The sequence below is a fragment of the Triturus cristatus genome, chromosome 2_1, assembly GCF_964204655.1.
Source record: "Triturus cristatus chromosome 2_1, aTriCri1.1, whole genome shotgun sequence".
Lineage (NCBI taxonomy): Eukaryota > Metazoa > Chordata > Amphibia > Caudata > Salamandridae > Triturus > Triturus cristatus.
The window spans coordinates 1,159,454,841-1,159,470,434 of NC_140581.1; positions in this window are offsets into that span (position 1 = coordinate 1,159,454,841).

A 15,594-nucleotide genomic window follows, 5' to 3' on the forward strand; every position below is an offset into this window, starting at 1 on the left:
CTACTAAGACAAGGACACATCACTTCACTTACAGAGTATAACATCAGTCTTTTCACATTGCACTCCAGCTGTGGCCCATCACAGCACTGTAGATTGCACACAACCGCCCTTGTGAAGGGCATTTTGTATTTGTGAGATCATTTCCCTCAATGTGACATCCATGATACAGTTATCTATTCACAGGGCAGGGACATTGAGGGCTGTGCAGTCTTGGACACAGTGGGCCACCCCCCCAACACAGGTTGATATGTGATGTATGTGTTGCTCAACCCAACGATTGACTGGAGATGTGGGCAGGCAGGTTTCAGTGCTGGCATCCTGCATGTGTGTGAGATGTGCAGGGACTGTGTTCCCCCTCACACCTGCATGCTTTAACATCAGCTTTTCCCATGCAGGGGTCACATGTGGGCTGTACTATAGTCTCTGATTAATCTATCGTTGGATATGTGATTTGGTTGTATCTTGCTGCTATACTGATAGATGTTGTTACATGGCACTATATACCTGATCATTTCTCCCTCTTGTCTCCCATGCCTGCAGCTCAAGGTACACCAGCGTAAGGCCGTGTGGAGGGCCATTGCAGCGAAGGTGCGAGCCCTGTGGGTCTCAAACCGACGGCGCACCCACTGCCACAAGAGATGGGATGACATCAGCAGGCTGGCAAAGAATGTGGCAGAGATGACCCTGGGGCTGCTTCCTCGCACTGGGCATCTGGCATGGCGCAGCATGACACCACTAATGGGGCGCATCTTGGCAGTGACACAGCCTGAGCTGGATGCACGTTTGAAGGAGCATCAGCAGCAAGCCAGGGGTGAGCATTTGGGGAGTCTAACTTTGGATGGAAGTGGCTGCATGTGTACAGAGACTGTGCCAGCGCTGGCCTCTGTGATGTTGGTAGTGTGATGCTGTGGCATGTAAGTGGCTGCTGGCCTGGGTGCCTGTGGCATGCATTTGCCCTACCTGTACTTTCAAAGTTGATTTGGAAGCTGTGCCTTCACATTACATTCTGAGTTGTGCTCTACAGGTTTCTTCTGCATTGGTGTAGTCTTGGGAATCCCATGGGAAGGAACAGCAGTATGCCCAATCTCACTGTGCGTACATCAATGCGTCCATTGCATGCACCCATATTGGGGAGGGCTAGATATCTTACAGCAATGTGCAGCATTCTATTGTCCCCAAGGTACGACATGGTGGGTGGCATGGGCTAATGTCCATTGTGGACTGTCATGTTGTAGTCTGGGTCTGTGTTGTCCCCTCCTGTTACATCCAGTTCTGTCATTGGCAACAAGTTGTGTGCCCCCATCATGTCCCTAGGTGTTCTCAGAACAAGTTGTGTGTCTGTTTGAACAGAGCCACAAGCAGGGTGTTGTGCTGTGTGGTCATCACATGGCTCACTCATGCCTGAGTTTCTAGTTTCCATGCACTGCTTGAGTCTATGTAGTGAGTTGGCATGATGTGATAGCACAGGGTGGTGTGCAACATGTAGATTTGCTCAAATTTTGTCATGCATTGCTTGCATATGTTTGTTCTGTTTTTGCCACTGACCTGACCCTACATCTCTCTCTACCATGCAGCATCACCTGTGGTTACGGAGGGGCAGGAGACGGACACCAGTGGGGGTGAAACTAACACCCCAGCTGCCCAGGAGCCCAGTGACACAGATGTCACCAGCGCATCAGAGGGGGACAGGAGTCTGCTGGAGGATTACCAGCCCGAGACTCAAAGCATCACATCATCCGATGCCAGCGGGGATGCATTCATATTGGAGGGCACAGGGAACGGGGACTCTGCATCGACTTCTACCACACAGCGGCCATTGTCCACCCTCCCAGCCACTTCCTCTGGTGCTGCCCGTGCCCGCCTCAGTAAGAGGGAAAGAGTGAACTTCACCTCTGGCACTGCTGCCCCTGCCCCTGTCCCCCCTGCTGCCACCAGTGCTGACCTTTTGCGCCAGCTGTGTGTAGGCCAGACAGCTCTCCTAAATGCCTTCATTGACCACGACAAGAAATTGGCCCAGGGGGTTGCCTTCATGGAGGCATAAATTCTGACATGGGTTGGCTGCACCGGACAGTCCAGGCTTTGTCATCAACAGTGACGTCTGCCCTGCAACAGGCACATTCTCACAGTCCAGCTCCGGTCCCTTTGTCCACCCCCCTGGCAGTGGCTACGTCTGACGATAGTGACCACGGTCCACATACATCAAAGTCACGATACAGCACATGGAGCACACAGCAGCAACAACCCAAGCGGTCCCGTGCGCAGACACCATCCCCACAGAAGACCAAAGGCACCCCAGAGCGCAGGGAGAAAAGCCTGTCAGGCGACAACAGTGGACAATTAGCAAAGCAGCAGACCTCAGGCACACATGCCTCCGTGCAAAAATAACAGTTGATGGACAGAATGAAAACAATGTCATACATTCACCCCAGTACAGAGATATGGGCCTAAATCCATCATTGTTTTGCTCACCATGCCATTCCAGATTGAACCCAGCCATATGCAAATCAGTCTTGACCCTGTGCCTCATGGGAACAGTCCAGCCCGAACTGCCAAGCCAAGTCCTCCCTGGACTGGAAACAAGCATCCTAGGACCAGTTTCGGGGTTTCACCCCTCTTCAGCCAGGATAGCTTGATACCAGTGGCATGGAGAGCACGGGACTCACGTCTGAGCATACCAGTCTCACTCGGGGTGACAAATGCAAAAACAACAGTTGATGGACAGAATGCAGAACAATGTCATACATTCACCCCAGTACAGAGATCTGGGCCTAAATCCATCGTTTTTTTGCTCACCATGCCATTCCAGTTTGAACCCAGCCATATGCAAATCAGTCTTGACCCTGTGCCTCATGGGAACAGTCCAGCCCGAACTGCCAAGCCAGGTCCTCCCTGGACTGGAAACAAGCATCCTAGGACCGGTTTCGGGGTTTCACCCCTCTTCAGCCAGGATAGCTTGACTCCAGTGGCATGGAGAGCACGGGACTCACGTCTGAGCATACCTGTCCCACTCGGGGTGACAAAAGCAAAAACAACAGTTGATGGACAGAATGCAGAACAATGCCATACATTCACCCCAGTACAGAGATCTGGGCCTAAATCCATCGTTTTTTTTGCTCACCATGCCATTCCAGTTTGAACCCAGCCATATGCAAATCAGTCTTGACCCTGTGCCTCATGGGAGCAGTCCAGCCCGAACTGCCAAGCCAGGTCCTCCCTGGACTGGAAACAATGCCTCAGTGGCATCCTCATCCAAGGACTCTCCTGCCCCTAAGGCATCGCGCAAAGATAATCGTACAGTGTCTGTGCCCACCAAGGAGATGGTGCATGCCAAGGGTACACCTGGGAAGGGCTCAAAGGCAGAATCACCAACCACCTCAACTCCCATTCCAAGCCCAGTGAAGCATGGGCCGGAGGGGACTGTAGGGGTGACACACAGTAAACAGGGGAAGGGGGGCAGAGGCGAAGCAAGGCACAGCGTTCCGCTGGGTCCAGCACATCACCAGAGGGTCTGCCATCGCCTGCACCTGCTGCAGCTGTGGTGGTGAGTGTGCCTGTTGTGCCCACACCACTTCCCATTGATCCAAAGTCAGGCAAGCCATTTAGGATCCCAAAGAAGTGGAAGGGTACCCCTCCACAATCTCCCAGCCACACCGTGACTCCCGTCTCCATGACTCCACCTCCACGTGCCACTACACCACCTGGTCCAAACAGCGCTCCAGCTTGCCAAGCCACTGATAGCTCTACCTCAGCTGTTCCGCTCTCTCTCCCTTTAAGTGCCCCGACAGTCCCCGAGGCACAGCCAGCTCCCAGTCTGCCTGACAGCCAAGTCTGAGTGGTAGTCACCCTCACACGCCTGTGTCTCACACAGGAGGGCCTGTACTGCACATTGTTCCCCCTGACTGAGTTGCTGGCCATGGAAAGGTACAGTTGCACACATTCCCTGTGCAGCTTCTCATGGACATGCTCTGCACTCTGCCCTGGCCACTGGCCTTGTTGTTCACTGCTATTTTGCCCATGCCTGTGCAGCTTCTCATGGACATGCTCTGCACTCTGCCCTGGCCACTGGCCTTGTTGTTCACTGCTGTTTTGCCCCTGCCTGTGCAGCTTCTCATGGACATGCTCTGCACTCTGCCCTGCCCACTGGCCTTCTTGTTCACTGCTGTTTTGCCCTTTCCTGTGCAGCTTCTCATGGACATGCTCTGCACTCTGCCCTGCCCACTGGCCTTGTTGTTCACTGCTGTGTTGGACCCTTGCCTGTGCAGCTTCTCATGGACATACTCTGCACCCTGCCCTGGTCACTGGCCTTGTTGTTCACTGCTGTTTTGCCCTTGCCTGTGCAGCTTCTCATGGACATGCTCTGCACTCTGCCCTACCCACTGGCCTTGTTGTTCACTGCTGTTTTGCCCTTGCCTGTGCAGCTTCTCATGGACATGCTCTGCATTTTGTGCCTTACTCTTCTCTTCTCATGGTGCCTATCCGTGCAATTTGTGAATAAAAACAGTTGCCCCAGTTGTCTATTTTGTCAGTGTCCTTACTGAATAAAGTTATTTTGCTGTGTGTAAATGGTTTACTGTGCCACATGGTCTGTGTGGCACTTCAACATGGTCAATGTTTGGGCTCACTTGCTCTCTTTTTTTCAGGGGTGACAGGGGCTTCAGTTCTTCTTGGCCCAGATACTTGAGGTGGCAATAGTGACAATTTCGAATGTTTAGCAGTAGTCATTTACTTGATTAGTTCATGTTGGCTCTATTGTACACATGTCAGGTTGGGGGGCACTGCCAGCACAGGGTGGGTTTCTGCACACAGTATTTCAGGCAGGCTGTCCAGGGTCATCATGTGTGTGTTCTTCCTATATGTGTGCTCAGTGGTGTATGTGTGTGGTCATCTTGTGATGGCCAGTCATTCTAGTCCCATGGCTTACTTTCCATGTGTGCTCTTGGATGGCCAGGTATTGTGCAGTGTGAAGGGGGTGAGTTTGTGGGGAGTGTTGATGTGTGCATGCCTCTGCAATGTCAACTACACACATGTGTCACCCAGGAGTTGTGTGCCTGTTGTTTTGGTTGTTCATCCCTGTGGATGTGGTTGTATGCCCATGTGTGAATTGTATGTTGTGCACTGTGCAATGTGTTGGTGTGTCCTTGTAGTTCTGTCTGACTCCTACTTGTTGTTTTTGTCACTTGTGAGTATGCAGAGGGTGTTACTGGCAATTCAGTGTTGTGTTTTGTTGCACATCCCTGTGTTTGGTGGCTGTTTGTGGGGTCTGTGTAGACCTGCTGCTCTAAAACTGCCATTGTGGTTGTGTTTTCTCATGCCTTGCAGCCCCATGGTGCCTTCTTGCCTCCAGTGTGGCATGTTGTGTGTGTTGACATGCCATCCCCTATCTGTGCTTCAGCTGCCTACCCATTGTGGGTCTGCACTCCTTCTCTTTGTGTATGGTACACTCCTGCCATGTCCCCCTACTGACATGCAGTACACTTCACTTTGGTGTGAGCTGTCCCCTTGGTTTGTATGTGTGTGTGCCTCCCCATGACTTCATTTGTGCCACTGTGCTTTGTGGTGCAGTTCTTTGTCCAGGGTCAATGTGTCACTCAGTGCATTTCCCCAATGGGTCATGTGTGATGTACTGGTGCTGTTTGTCAGTCATGGTTGTTGCTATGCAGTTCAACTGTGTGTGCTGCCCAGTCCTGTGGTCACATTGTTTCCACCTTTGTGTCCCAGACTTGTGCATCTATTGGGTGTTGTGTTGTTTGTGTTATTGCTTCACTTCCTGGGTGTGCTGTTGTCTTTGTGCTGTGCTGTATGGTGTTGTGTGGGTTGCTGTTCTGTCACTGATGTCTGTGTGTGTCTGGTATGCTTGGTGTGCACACACAGCTTGTTGTGCTTGCTGTGCTGTGTGTATGTTGCCTTGTGATTGCCTGTTGTGCATCCCCTCATGTCATGCTATGTTTGCTATGTGATTGTTCTGCCTGTGCATCTGTTGTTTGTTTGCTGTGGCTGTGTTGTTCTGTGATGGTGCACTTCTTGTGTGTGTTGTGGAATGTTGTCTGTGCATTGTTCCTGAGTGATGAGGTTGTGCACTCCTGTTGTGTCTGTGCTCCCGTTGCCTTTCCCCAGTTTAGCTGCACAGGGCATGTCTGTTGTTGTTGTGGCTCTGTGTGTGTTTCAGTTGGGTTATGTGTTTGTCTGTTGTATTTGTTTCCACATTTGTGGTGGCATCCCTGTGTGTGTGTGATGCTTGTGGCTGAGCCCAGGGTGTGTGGTTGTTTGTGTGTGTATTGCCTGTCAAGTATTGGCAGCCTTCAGTGTGTTTGGCACTGGTGTTGTGTGCTGTTGGTGTGAGGGGGGTATGTGTGTAGATTCTTACTGGTGTTTGTCAGTCCTGAGGTGTGTAGATGGTCCCTGTGTGTAGTGCTGCTTGTGTACTCCTGTGAAGTAGTTGTATGTATGTGTAGCTGGTCCCAGTTTGAGTTCAGGGCCTTCCTTTCATCCTTTCAGCCTTGTGCCTATACATGATTTGCCTTGCTGTCTCCCTGTGTGGTTGCACTGAGCTGTATGTGGTTTGATTTCACTGACTGTGCCAGCCATGTGTGCTTTGATGGTGTGAGGGTGTTGTGCTCTGTTCCTTGTGTTGATGTGATGTACACATGCTTATTGTGTGTCTCCATGGCCTTCCATTTGTGTGCAGCCTACTTTGGTTTCCCTATTTGTTGTGCTCCATTGCTGTTGGCATGTGGGGTGTGTATGTGTGTGTGTGTCAGTCTGTAATATGTATGTGTAACTGTGCAGGCTGTGTGTCCATTTTGATGTTGCTTCCTTGCTTGTGTTCATTTGTTGCTTGTCCTCATTGTTTTTCCCCTGAGTGTGGTGTAGTGTGTGTTTCCCTGGCCCTGTGCTACTGTGCTGTGTGGTGTGTGTTCCTGTGCAGCCACTCCTGCATTGTGTGTCTCCATGATTGTTGGTTGTGTGGTGCAGGGTATGTATTGCCCTGGCTTGTTGTTGTGCATGCGGTGCACAGGGGGGGCACATGGCATGTGCCTTCATGGGGTGTGTTAGTGTGTGGGTGTGGCCCTGTGGTCTTTGTGCCCTGTCCATGCCTGGCACTGGCCCTGCCTTCTGCATTGCGCATGTATTTGCTTGTGTTCGCCGCTGCGGTGACGTGACCGGGACAATGCTGCATGGTGGCGGTAGATGTGTGTCCAGGATGCAGCGGGGTGAATTTGTGGCAGGTGGGTGATGGGTGGGTGCCCTTGGGGATGTGTCCCTATCCCCCCTAGAGTGTCTGATGTGGATTTGGACCCTGTGTCAGGCAGTGGGTTGTGTGTTGTGTGTTGTGTTATTGCGTACCTGCGGCGTTGTCCGCGGCAGTCCATGAGTTCCTGGTGATGTAGCAGGTACAGCACCGGAAAGACGTGTAGAGCTGGGTCCATTGCGGTCGTGTCCGGGTGGTGTGGACCGGGACTCTGGTTTCGCGCTCCGCTGTTGAGTTTCGCCATCTCTGGTTGGGCGGTGTCTCCGCTGCGATGCGTCTGCTTGCTTGAGCCATCCTAATTTGTGGACCGGGGCGGACGTCATTCGCACGGCGGAGGGTCTCCATTGGCTCCCACCGCCGCGGTGGCGGGTGCACTTTGATGGCGGTGCGCGTCGCACTGCGGCGATCAGGAATTGGCCTATGTTTGACCATACTAATATGGCGGACGTGATGTCCGCTGCTAGCGGGCGGAAAAAGGCATTTTTCCGCACCGCCAGCGCGGCGGTGGTCCCACCGCCCTACATCCTAATGGACCCCTTTGTGTTGTAGGTGGAAGAAGCGTCTTGTTAGCTAGAATAATGTCTTTGTATTATTGGTCAGGCAAGGAGAGAAGGAGATACACCGTAAACCAAAGCCGATAAGGGAAATTGTGTTTTTACACCGGAGAAAGTCTGGGAATCAAGGTCAGGATGTTGCAGTTCAGGAACATTGCTATCCCGCGGAAAATTACATAAGATATTGTGCTCAGAGCGGATCGCATGACCTGCAAGGACTCTTGGGAAAATACCTGTAATAATGCACTGTTAGAGTAGGGAAAGCGCCCACTTCTTCATCTCTGCAGTTGGAGAGAGAGCATCTTAGAACGAACTCTGTCTCAGTAGCTTTATGCTATTCGACTCATCAATGGTGGAGAGACTTCTTAGGAAAACTCCACATGCTGACATCTTTTAGACCTTTCCTTAAAATGCCTAAGTAGGGATGTCATCCTAGTGTTAGTGTAGGGACAGATTAATGCTTTATACTTCCTAGACCTCGATGCAGGGAAACTTAGATTCATGCTTTCTGATCTCTTGCATTATATTTCTTGAATTCATTGTTTTGTTTATGCTGCATTGCTTACATTGGATGCGAAGATTTGACTTCATGCTAATTCTGATGTATTTTTACACTCTCATCTTGAGGTGTCTTTGTGTCCAGTTGTTTTAGCTTTGTAGTAAACCAACTATCTTTACGTAGTTGCCTGTGGTTACTATGTGTCCAGAGAAATTTCAGTTGAAGTCATTGGTGCTATTAATGATTTTCTCCCCTCTATGCTTGCATTCCCCTAAAAAGAACCATCGGCTTGTGATTCTAGAATAGGTCCAGAACTTATGGGCCTGGTCCTTTCAATATCAAACACAGTGCTACCTGTACCTTCACGATAAAACGCACTGACAACACAGGGACAAGCACTGTCAGTACCACAAATGACCAATAACTCTTTAATAGGGAATATAGAGGCTCACCATAACGCAAAACCTGTTGTGCACAAGGTGTATGTCAAAATACCAAGCACAACATATCATGCAACTGAAATGTTGTCGTTAAAATATCAGCTACCAAATTATTGTTAAGTATTCTAGTATTCTTTATAGCACATTTTCATACCTTGAAGACATGTATATTGTCGAGGTACATATATGATACCATAAATCTACTTCCATGAGCCTCTCACTCCCTCTCACCAGCATTTCTCCACAACCTGAGCAGGAACTTGCCTCTCAGAGACTACTATGGCAATGTGTGCTTTTTTAGACTAAATCAGGGGTGTCATGAACCCCTGCTTTAGCAGCTACAGTAGAGGTGGAGTTCTTGATGAACCTCTTCTGTCTGCAGCTCGGCAGAAAAATACTAAATATGTGCATGAAAGGGTTGGTGGGTAAGTAAGTGGATGGATGGATGTGTGTGTGAGTAAAAGGGTGGATGGATGGATGGATGATGGATGGATGGATGGATGGTTGGTGGAGGAGTGAATGGATGGATGGATGGAATGATGTAAAAGTAGAGGGATGATGGATATGGGGATGGGTGAGTGACTGAGTGAAAGGGTGGATGGATGAGTGAAAGGTAGGATGGATGAATGAGTTAAAGGGAAGATGGATGGATGGAGGAGCGAAAGGATTGATTGATGAGGGAAAATATGAATGAAGGGGTGGGTGAATGAAAGCATAGATGAATGAGTGAAAGGATGGATGGATGAATATATGGATGGATGTTGTCTTCATCTTTTTTCTATATGTATATTAATTTCTCTTGGCTTATATTTAGCCTTTACATATCGTTTGTACATATTAATAACACTTTTTTCATTAGTTTTGTAGATTCCAGGTTTGGACATTACCACTTATATTTGGCACTGCCTCTCATCGTCTCCAGTAAGACGTTGTTTGTATTCAATTTAGATGCAGGTAGGCCACTTCTTCTTATTTCTATTGTTTACGTGTGTCACTGATTCACTTCTCTAAGATGGCGGCAGTTTATTGGATTTGGACATTTCAACAAACATGTTTGTTTGACTCTATCCTATTCAGGATATAGGTAGGTCAGCCTGTATTTACACACCATATCTGGCCCATCTTCTTATTCATTCCTACTCATTTTAGTTCTCTATATGTTTTTGTTCCTCATCCATCAGTGCTATAGTTCCGATGGGATTGAGTTACTTCCCTTCCCAACCTCCTCTCCTCCGATTGGTGACTGGGATTTAAGCAGTGGGTGCCACACGAACCTTGCGGTTGTGGCACAGTGCTCTCTTAACTTTATCCATTGGATGTTCATTCCACAGCAGGTCCTACGTTTGCTTTATTAGTATCTTTTACTTTTACTCCTTACTCTATGTGCTAATACATACTCCTGGTTGTATTCATATCATTCACTATGTCTCTCTCTAGGTAGGCAATAGCCTGACTTGGATTGCACACGTGTTGTTCACCAGATGTACTTTGGTGTTACACTATGGTCTTTTTCCAATGGTGATGGCTTGCCTCATAAGACATAAACTCCTCGGGTTGGCTCCACCTCACCTATTCTAGCTGTAGTGAATTTAGCTAATTATTGTCTTTTGTTTTCAGACTAGTGGTTGTGTAGATTGTGAGCCCCTTGCCTAGAGCACAGCTTTGTATGATCTTAATTTGTATGGATGGCCCCCTGCCACAAAAGTTATTTGCACAGACAGAGCCCTGATGAAGATTGATATCATCAACAGCTAACTTCCGAAACGCATGTCAGCGTTTTTCTGTCAGTTAGATTCAACATTCACTATGTTATTAATATTTGCATATTGAGTAACTAACCTTATATATTGTGATTTTTTTACTGTTTGTGATGTAATTATTGTTTTGTCCAGTGTTCTGTATAGTTTGTTTGATAATTGTTGTCCTTGTTATTATTGTATTGTGATTGATTGTGTGTTTTTTGTTCTAGCTTGTGCAGTACTATACTTTAAATATGGACTGATTGTACTTGTGGGTGCTCACAACTACATCATTGTATGAACTTTTTTCCTTGTTTTTATAAAAAAATATTCACATAAAAGAATCTCTTTGTATTACAAATTGTAAATATATTTTTGTACTAGAAATTATACTGGTCTGATTCATGACTTTCTGTATACTATAGATGTAATGCATGTGATATATACAGTGTTTTGGAGACGTTTCTGTTCTTATTTACAATGCTTTCTCCTCTAGCCATAACAGGATGAGCTAACTCTGAACTGCTCTGGTAGGGTTGTCAAGCACTGGAGCAAAGCACTTTTTTTCTTTAAACTTGGTAAATTCTCTTATAAATATGTAAAATGTACTTTTACCCTGAAATAGTGTTTTTTTCTGATAATAAGATCAATTATTTTTTAGGTACTTAATAGGTTAATACTATAAGAGTCAAGGCTTTTGTTTAATGTCCCTATTCAAATAGTGTTGTTGTGCTATAGAGTAATTTCTCACTGGGTTATCAAGTTGAGCCAATAGGCCATTACCGGTTCCCTATCCTGTGACTGCATTGAGCAGACTCTTTTCCAGACCAGCCTTTTTCTGATGGAACCATGACTAGGCCCTGCAGCAGTTTCTGTGGTAGCCACTCACAGTCAATGGGTCCAAGCCTATAGTGCACCACAATGGTTTGTGGCTTCTTAGCAACTGCCACCCGAGCCTGCAGTAATTAGTCAAACAAGCGTGACTCCTTTTGTGTCCTAAACAGCCCCAGCTTACCTATCTTTGCCACTCACTGCCAATCCCTGTGCTGGTGGCAAACAGCTGATTGGAGAGCATTACCAGCTTCTATTCAGAAGCTCAGTGGTTGAATCTCCATGTAGACTAGGTGCAAAACTGACATGAAGGCGGTGGTTTCTTCTTTGCTTGAAAAGTGAACGGCATGAATTCCAACAAAGAGACATGGACAAACCTCATATACAGCGCTTTCTAAGATGGCGGTCTGTTCAGAGGATGCTCTCTGAAATCCACAATCCAAACAATGTACTAGAGTCTTTTATGCAAAGTTAGTTCCTGTTTCAAACAAATATAAAAGAGGTGATCATGAGTGGAAGATGCGTTGTGACGCATTTGTTGCCTGAATTGTCATGCATTCTTTGCTACTTTTTCTGTCCCTAATTGTTGCTTCCTGTAACTGGATTCTACTTCTGGATTTAAGTCTGGCTCTTTTCTCCCTCCTGATCTCTGGAGAGTTCGATGACTCTGTGTTTATCTTCATCTTGAATCAAGAGCTTCAACATTACCAAGGAGGATTTTGCCCTCTGTGGTTTTTCCTTCTAAATTGGACCCTCTTATGGATAAACCTTCACCTTGCACATATACTGTTCTGTGCAGGGCGGCACTTTGGCTACAGGGAGAAATCAATCTTTCCTTAGGTAATCAAGAAGGGGACTCAACAGACCTTAACACATCCATTCACTCATCCATTGATACAACTATCTATCCATGCACTCACCCATCCCTGTACTCATCCATTCACTCATCCGTCCACGCCTGCCTTCAATTACTAACTCATCTATTCATTCTTCCAGCCTTTTGCCCTATCTCAATTTTACTGCTCACATACCCCCATAATTATACACAAGATCACCAATCATTAAAGCTAATTTGCTTATATAAATTTAAACCTATTGCCAATCATGCATTACCCAGGCTTCAGAACACAAAACTCTCCCACCTTCTTTCAGAGTCCACAACCATTGACAAGTAGCAAAGTGAGAGGAGTGACTTGACATTGGCACATGCACAAAACAAGTGTGTCCTTCTGTTAGACCTGGCATCTTTTGGCGTGTTTCCCCAGTCTTTTTGCTCTCTGACCTCCTGGTTTTGACCTGTTTTTGCTGGCTTAGTGTCTCTGCGCACTTTCTCACTGCTATCCAGTGTTAAAGCGCAAGTGCTCCTATTGTAAATTGGATTATGGATTGGTGTTTCCATGATTGGCATATTTGATTTACTGGTAAGTTCCTAGTAAAGTGCACTGAGAGTGCCAGGGTCTGTACATCAAATGCTGCTAGTGGGCCTGCAGCACTGATTGTGCCACCCACATGAACAGCCTCTCAAAGGATTCTCAGACCTGCCACTGCAGTGTCTGCGTGCAGTTTTTACTGCCATGTCGACTTGGACCCACGTGCACCCACTTACCAAGCCCTAACCTTCCCTTTCATTACATGCGAGTCATTCCTAAGGTAGGCCCAAGGTACCCCTATGGTCAGGGTGCAGTGTATTTGAAAGGTAGGGCATTTACTGGAGTGTGTGACATGTCCTGATAGTGAAATATAACAGAATAATTTGTTTTCACTTTTGACAGGCAATGTGTCCCACAGGATAGAATGGGGTATATTCTGTAACATTTTGCGAATATATCTTCCCATTGGGACAAGACAGGGAAATGGAGTTTAGTATGCGTGAACTCATGATGTACAAATGCATCTTTTAGTAAAGGTGATTTTATGTTCTGTGTTTGAAAACAGCACTTTTAGAACGTAGGCCTTTTCTTGCTTAGCCATCCTGTGTGCCTCTGCTGGGTTGTAGATTGACTGTCTGGCTTTGGAGTGACAGGGGCTGGGGATGTGCATTCTCTTTAGACAGCCACTGGGGGGGTCGAAGTGTGTCCTGCCTTTCCTGGATGATTTAGGGCTGAGCTGAATACACATGGGCTGCATTTAAAATAGTGGGAGGAGATTTCCTTGCATCTGAATGGGCCTGGTCTGCCTTGGGCAATGCTGTCTCCACCTCCTGCTAGGAAGCTGGGCCAGAGAGGACCAAACTGGTTTGGACTGAGCACCCACACTCTCAGCCCAAGAGAACAAAGAGAAATGCAGCATAAATATTTGGGCCCAGACCCCAGAACTTTAAAACTCACTTGGATCAAGGAACCTGCCAAGAAGAAGAGCTGGAAGAACTGCCAGGCGGAGTTCTGTCCCATTGCTGTGTTGTTGCTTGGTTGGGTTGGCCTGTTGTTGATGCTTCTGCCTTGGGCAGTCAAAAAGAACTGGACTGAACTTTCTTCGCATGTTGCTGAGTATCTCCAAGTGCTTGAAATAGAGCTTGCCTCCTGTTCACGAAGTCTCAGGAACAGCAAAGACTTCACTTACCCCTGGAACTGTGGGTTTCAGTTGCCACAGAAGGGGAAAGCAGCAAACACTGTCGTCGACAGCCCTGCGGGCTCCGTGTCCTGATGGCACCAAAGAGGGCACCGCCTCAGTTTGCACTGCAACCCTGGTCTCACTGCCAATCATGACCACCACCGCCACTGAGCCGCTGCTTGCACCCCGTCTTGTGGGCACTGCCCTCCGCACCACCTATCTCTGCTCCGCCACCCTGGTCTCACTGATGACTTCGCTGCCCTCAACACCCGTGACCGCACCGTGGTTTGGGGGCACCGTTCGTAAGTCACACGATGCACTGCCCAGTTCTACACCGCAGTCTGGGCCGACCGACGCCAGCTCTCATCTACCGGCACTGTTGCTTGACCGTGACCTGCCTTACTCCGCACTGCAGCCCTGGTCTCACCGACGCCGCTCGACAACCATCACTGAGCCACTGCCTGCACTATGTACCACACACTGGTTCTTTTTGGCCCATTTTTGATCTTGCCATTTCTTGAGAAACTGAATTTGCTATTGCATCATGCCTGAGTCAAGAGCCTCATCTGTTGCATCCTCGAAAGTGGCTTTTGAGGAGGAGAGGTTAGAAACCCACAACGTGAAGGAGTTGACGGCTATTTGCAAGAACCTCAAACTCCAAATCAGGGGCCTCACTAGGAAAGAGTAGCTGCTAAAGGTGCTGAGGGCCTAGGTAGCAGCTAGACATGCCAGTGGGCAATCTGGAGATCTAAGTGCGGAGTTGGTGGAGCCTATTCCTAGGATGGATGTGCTTTTGGGAGGGGGGAACCCTCCAGGCCAGGCAGCAGTGGCTTGTTCCCAGAGGAGCTGGAGGACAGGTGGGAGGCAAGGAAGTTTGAACTGGAAAAACTCCGGCTGGAGAATGAGAGGGAAGACAAAATAATATCAATGGAAGAAAGGAAGCTGATCTTGGATCATGAGCATGGCATTAATGAGCTGGAACTCAGAAGTAGGTCCAGCACAGATGGTGGCAGCAATTCCTCAGTTCATGCAGATAGAATTGTGCACATCCCCAAGAATGTAGGCAAGGAATTCAAGAAGGGGGATGACATACACAGGTGGTTTCAAGGTTATGAGGCATCTATACACATGAATGGGGTCCCTGAGAACAATTGGGGACCAAGATGGTGGCCTCTTTTCCCAGAAGAGGGGAGGAAAACTTTAGTGGCTTTGGGTAAGGGGCAGGGCCTGACCTATGCTGACATAAAGAAAGCCCTCCTCTCCAGGTATGGTCTCACTCTTGACAAGTACAGGGATCAGTTTAGGTCCAGTAACAAAACTGATGCAAACACTTGGTTGGAATGTGTGGATTATTTTTGCAGGTCACTGGATAGTTGGGTGAAGGGCAGTATTGTGACAGATTTTCAGGGTCTCTACTATTTGATTGCATGGGAGTCGATGTTTTCCAGAGCTGCACCAGAATTTGACTGATAGTAAGCTGACTGATCCCAGGAAGCTTGCTATGGAGGAGGGTGAGTACCAGGGTTCACAAGAAGTTGTATGGGGGAGACTCCGCCTAAGGTGGGCAGGGTCCCCAGCAGAAGAGTTAGGGGGACAAGGGTAAAGCACAGGAGTTCTCTAAAGGGCCCCAAACTAATACCCAGGGTAAAAGTTCCCATCCCCCAGGAGATAAGAAACAAGGGGTCTCTTCGGGGAAGCCTGCAGAGACCGGCCCGCAAATGCTATGCCTGTG